Consider the following 6427-nt stretch of genomic DNA (forward strand, 5'->3'; position numbering starts at 1 on the left):
AAAGGTCAGGATAAGGAAGGGTTAACATGTAGGTAGCTGCAATGCAGTCATCTGGCTATCCTGCAGTTAGGAGAGGAAGACAAGTAGCAAGGGCAGATTCCGGAACAACTGAAGATCGTAGTATTGGGAGAAAGAGAAAGCAAAAGGATGCAAGAGAAGTAAGATGAGAAGTCAAAGAATATTGGGTGTTTCAGTTAGGAGAAGGATTTGGACAGCACAGGGAACATATATTTCAGGGTATGACCTAGCGCAAGATCTGCGTTAGCTTGAAGCAATTTTGTTGTTGCCATAACTGTTCAAAAATAAGAAGGGGAGGCTTCAGCTATGGGGTCTAGAGTGAGTCTGAAATACCCAATGGGCCTTTGGTTTCTGTTATTCTTCAGAAATAGGGCACCTAAAGCATGCCCTTCTCTCTCATGAATGAATAGGGGAAAGGGCAAGGAAATGGTTTGGAAGTCCTAAGCTGGGGGCAGAGAAAAGGGAGGTTTTTAAGGATTCAAATATCATCCTGGAAAGTAAGTTCCATTGTAGAAGATCAAACACAGTTTCCTAAATTGTGCCATAGAAAGAAGATGTACAACAGAAAAGTAGGAATCCAGTTCCTACAATATCCAGTTAATTCCAGGAGGTCCCAGAGTTGACTCTTTTTTTGAGGTAGAAGATAATTAAGGATGGTCTTGATAGTTCTGAGGACAAGGGTTTTCCCTGGGGAAAAGATCATGTCTTAAATAATGCCCCCAAGGACAGCAAAGTTCTGTTTTGACCCTTGAAACCTTATGTTCCTTACAAGCCAAAACTTCTCGTAAGTATTGGGTGTCTGTGAGTTTCGGAACCTACCATAGCAGAACCAAGACGTTCATCCTCATTGTGTCAGAGGGTATAGAAGCAAAGCTTAGTATTGGCATTTGGGAGCAAAAACAATATGAGTTTTACAATTTTATTTATGACTCACAATTCTTGGACCAGTTGGGAACCCTTTCCATCAGGTTTCTTTACAGGTAGAATAGGTGTGTTATGAGGCAAGATGTGGAGACAAGAAGGCCCTTGTCAAGGAATCCATGAGTAATAATAGGTCTGAGACCATCAGCTGCATCAGGTTTTAGAGTATTGGGTTAGTTTAAGGAAAGGTATAGTGAGGTCTATATCCTCCTTAAAGGCTCTGCTTCCCAGATGTGTCCTACATCTGTCATTCCTTTATCCCAAAGTGAGTCAGAAATATGAATGAACACGTCCTGAATGTGGGGAGTAGCAGGGGCTTGGGGAGCTATGAGGGTTCGTGAGAACTTGAGTAATTTATGAAAGCTAGGAGATGGCAAAATGGGGGGTGGAGGACAGAGAGTCCAGACTTCAAAGGTTAGTGCCTTGGACCAATGTAAAATATTAACACTATAATTAGAAATTTAATCTCTGCCCAGCAGCTTAAAAGGGGTTGTGGAGCATAACATAAAAGCTATGGTGGACATTATGGGGTCAGATGCAGAAGGAGGTTTTAAAAGAGATAAATCGTGTGGTAAATTATCTAACCTCACTTCAGAGATGACTTGTGTTCTCTGAGGAATTATGGTGAGGAGTTGTAAGGTGTTGAGGGTGGAATAGGTGGCCCCAGTGTCTACCAGAAAGGTGTAGGGGGGTGATGCTCATTGAGATTATAATTTCACCCAGTGTATTCAAAGGAGGGGCCCTACAGGAGCAGATTTCTCAGAGGGGAGTCATTGGGACTCCTGTAATTGTCCTTTTCTTTAAAATTAGACAATATTTAAACCAATGTCCCTTTTCCCTGCAGTATCTGCATGTACATTTCTATTAAAGATCTTGGTGGCTACCTCTGAGGCCTTGGGACAATTTCCGTCAAGTTATTTAAGTTGTAGAGCCATGGGTTTACATTGTACGGATTTAGTTTTACCAGCCTTTGCATTCAGGTGGGGCTGCAGTAAGCATGGATTTCAGAGAGAAGAGCATTGTGCCAATTAAGAGGATGTTTTTGCCCCTCTCTCAGTTCCACATGGAAGCTATTAGCAAAGTGAATACTTAAAACAGACACCGTATGGTCATCTGGGGTTAGGCCCAAGTAATCCTTCCAGATCTTTTCTAAGCAACACCTATAGTTAGCAATTCATTGTTTCCTGCATTCTTGAATCTTTGACCGTCTATTTTAGATGGATGGTCTGTAGGGTTGGAATCCAAGAGCTTGTCTCCAATTTCCTTACCTCTGTGATAGAATGTGGGTGTATTTTTATTTCATTGTAAACCTTCAGAGTCTCTGACCCATTTGGCCTTTTTAAACCATAAGGTGGCATTTCCAGGACCTTCAAGAAGTTGGACTAATGGGTAAAGTTCTGAAAACCTGGAGAACGTACCCATAAGACTAATCTGAGACTAATTCCTTCCTATCTTTTTCATGGGTCAGGGAAGTATTATTACAGCTTGTAAGTCAGACGGAGGCCAAGGTTTTATAATGACTTGTTTGGCAATCGAGGTCCTTCAAATTCCTGTCTGTTCTCTAGGGTCTGCATACTAGGGGAGCAAGACTGGGGTCTCAAATAGCTATAGGAACCTGGGATCAGGTTCAGGGAGAGGCAGGTAAATACAGAACATGATGTCAGAACATAATAGCGTGGGTCGCAGGAACAAGTTGGGAGGAGTGATGGGCAAGGAGAGGAAAAGGAGGGAAGTGGGTGTGTCTTTCAGGTTGGAGTGAATGAGGGAATCATGTGATCTTTGAAAGATCAGCTCAGATAAGGTAGACTCAGATTGTTGAATGACCTGATTAAGGTTAGACTGAAACGGCCGGTTTTCAACTTTTATACGAGGAGAAATAAGCAGACCATTGTTTAAAGGGAATTTTGAATCCTCAGGATTCCTTCCCAATTATTCTTTCCATGGAAATTTAGAAATCCCTTTTCAAGTACCAAACAAATAATTTTCTGAAAGTTTTTATGGAACTTGAAAATCAAAGTGGTTGGGCCTGAAGCTCCCGTGTCCGTGGTATGGGGTAAGAAACAGTGATTTCCATTATTTTTAAGTTTTCTTTAGGGGTTATAGCTCTCATTAGGTTTCCTCTCTTTTTCAGCTTATATGTATAACTTATAGTGCCCAGATTATTGTTTATATTACCTATATTTTAATGCATTAGTGTAACTTTGTATGTTTTCTAATAAATTTGTTGTAATGCTATCTGAGATGAAGTGTGATGACAGTTAATATCTGTGTCTCTGGAATCAGGCATAGATTTGATTCCTGGCTGAGCTGCTTCTTAGCTTGCCTTAGCCTCCAAATGCCTCATCCACAAACGCTCCAAAGAGCCTGCTGTGAAGTTTAATGAGAAAATGTATCCAGAGATGTAGTATACAGCACAGGGAACATAGTCAATGCTATTGTAGTAACTTTGCACACAGTGACAGATGGGTACTAGACTTAGTGTGGTGGTCAGATCATAAGGTATACACAGTGTTTCCCCCAAAATAAGACTGGGTCTTATACCGTATTTCCCCGAAAATAAGACCAGGTCTCATATTAATTTTTGCTCCAAAAGATACATTAGGGCGTATTTTCAGGAGGTGTCTTATTTTTTCATGTACAACAATCTACATTTATTCCAATACAATCATGGCATCTTCTGGAACATCGTCATAACATACTAAATGTGTCCATCTGGCTGACCATCTTAACTGGGGCTTATTTTTCGGGGTAGGTCTTATTTTCGGGGAAACACAGTAAAGGTCATATCGCTCATCCAGAGAGAGCCCCAGAAGACTCTTGGTCAAACTAGGCAAAGCATGAGTTTCAGGTGGTGCACCTGAAACCAATATAATGTTGTATGCCAACTATAATTTAAAAATTTAAAAAACAAAAGTAAGACGAATAAAATAAGTACATGGAAAAGAAAATGAATGTAAACCAATCACGTTACTAGTAATCAAGGTGTCTGTTTTATGCTAGTAGTTTTTCTGATGTTGTTCCTTTCAAAATATAGATTTCTTCTTTATACAGGTGCTCAACTATAATTGCTTCATATGATAGCGGCATCAGTGCTGACTCCACACATAAGGCAGGTACCCCAGACCTGACCCCCAAATTAGGTACAGCATTACATAACTCCTTGTTGTCCTCTCCAAATGCTCAACTTCCTATACAGTGGAGATGAGTCTCTGAAGACCACTTTTTCATTCCCCCTGAATACTGTACATTTCCTCCTGATTTCCAAACTTGAACAATGTGGGGCCTAGGGGTGCCAATCCCTGCACAGTCAAAAATTCATGTATAACTTTTGCCTCTCCCGAAACTTAGCTGCAGTAGTCCCTTGTCCCTCAGTATCCACAGAGGATTGGTTCCAGGCCCCATGCAGATACCAAAATCTTCGATGCTCAAATCCCGTAAGTAAAATGGGTGTAGAACAATGTGTATAGTTGGCTCTCACATTCATAGACTCCCAACCACTGATCAAAAATTTCCAATCTTTCTGGGGAAAAAATGGGAGGAAAATGGAAAGGGAAAAAAAAATGCTGAAGTGAATAACTTAATATCTATGTCATACCTCATATTTGTGCATATCTCTGTAGGAAAATTTCTAGCACCGTAATTCCTAGTTAAAAGCGAGGTGCATTTGTAATTTTAATAAATATTTCCAAATAGCTTTCTATAGAGGTGATGTCAATTTATGTTCCTACCAGCAATGTATGATGGTGATGCCTGTTTGCCCATATCATCACCAGCACAGTGTTAGCAAACTTTTTTTGTCATAGCCAATCTGATACATGAAGAATTATGCTTCCTTGTGGTTTTCATTTGCATTTCTCTTAAGATGAGTGAAGCTGAGTGGCTTTTCTTATGTTTAAGAGGGCTTAGATTTTCCTTGTCTATGAACTATCTCTCCATATTCTTTGCCCGTTGTTTAAACTGGATTGTTGGTTTTTTCTTATTGATTTTAAGAACTCTTTATATATGTGGAAAATTAACTCTGTTATACGACTAGCAATGATTTTTATCAGTATCTCGTTTGCGTTTTACTTTTTTATGGCATTATGTTAATGTAGACATTTTTTAATTTTTATGACATCATACATAGAAAGGCCACCCCAAAGCTCAGTTTTAAAAATGCTCTTCACATTTACTTATAGTATTTTATGGTTTTGGGGCTTGATGGTTACGTCTTTGCACCATTTGGAATGGATCCCAATTTAGGATGTTGGCTTTGTGGGGAAAGGAAAAAATTCCCCTTTCTTCCTCTGGTTCTTTTGGCTGGTTGCTAATCAAATCAACATGAGACAGACTGACAAAAGAAAATTGTCATACATGGGAACCCCACATACATGAGAGAGTCAGGGACCCTGTATACATGAGAGGTTCAGAGACAAAAGTTAAAATAAGGTGTCTATGGCATTGTGAGCCAAGGATGAGGTAAGGCACGTTGGAGCTTCAGAGGGGAAGAAGGTCATTGCAGGACGATAAAAAGAACAGATGTTCAGTAATCAGTAGTTTGACCTGCCCTATAGATGGGTAATAAAAAAACTTATTTCTGGTAATAAATCTTTTTATGGGCAAAGCCCCTAATTAAATTCTTCTGCGTAGTTAGGGGGGTGGATGCAGAAGTTTCTCTTGAGCCTGCAACATCTCGTTGCTTATAGCTCAAAATAATCCACGTACCACAGAGACAAATCTTGGGGTGACTCATTCTGAACCCCTACAGGTCTACATGTCTTATCCTCCTCCTCTGTAGCACTAGTTCCAAAGACAGTGTCTGGAACCTAGTAGATACTAAATAAGTGTTTGTCAAATGGATTAAAAAATTAGCATGCAGGCCTGCTAACACATGTCACCTGAAACCATTATTTTCTGTTGCCTCTGGTGCTTTATTGTATCGCAGGGACCTCTGTACTGCATGCCTCCCATTTCCCTTATCTCTCACAGGAGATCTCCCTCAGACCATGTCCCCACAGAGCAATGTGCACTGATGTTTCTCAGAAGTTGAGAAAACTACCAGCATTCTCTCTCCAGGTGAGGGCCTAGGCAGGGAAGACCAACATGGCTCTGCTTACAGCTGTCTGCGGTATTGGTCTCTGTATGGTGCTTACCTAACTAGTCTTGCTGAATCCTTTCTCATAATGTGGGGTGGCAACTAGGTCGTAACTACAGTATGCCTCGCTCCAGAATATAGAAAACATCCTCTTCTATTTCTGGCCCTGACAACGATTGCAGATGTGAATACAAAAAGCCCTGGGAAAATGCTCTTTTCTCTAATAATTGAGAACCAAAGCAGGTCCATTTTTCTTGGTGTACAGTGCTTGGTTCTGGTTTATAGAATGTAAATTAAGACTGTAATGTGTGAAGACAAAAGGAAAGATTGAGGGTATGAAGGGAACCTTTGTGGGGAAAACAACTTATGTTGTCACATAATATAAGTGGGTAGATGTGGGAGCAGAGAGGGGAG

The sequence above is a fragment of the Rhinolophus hipposideros genome, assembly GCF_964194185.1.
Source record: "Rhinolophus hipposideros genome assembly, chromosome: 21".
Lineage (NCBI taxonomy): Eukaryota > Metazoa > Chordata > Mammalia > Chiroptera > Rhinolophidae > Rhinolophus > Rhinolophus hipposideros.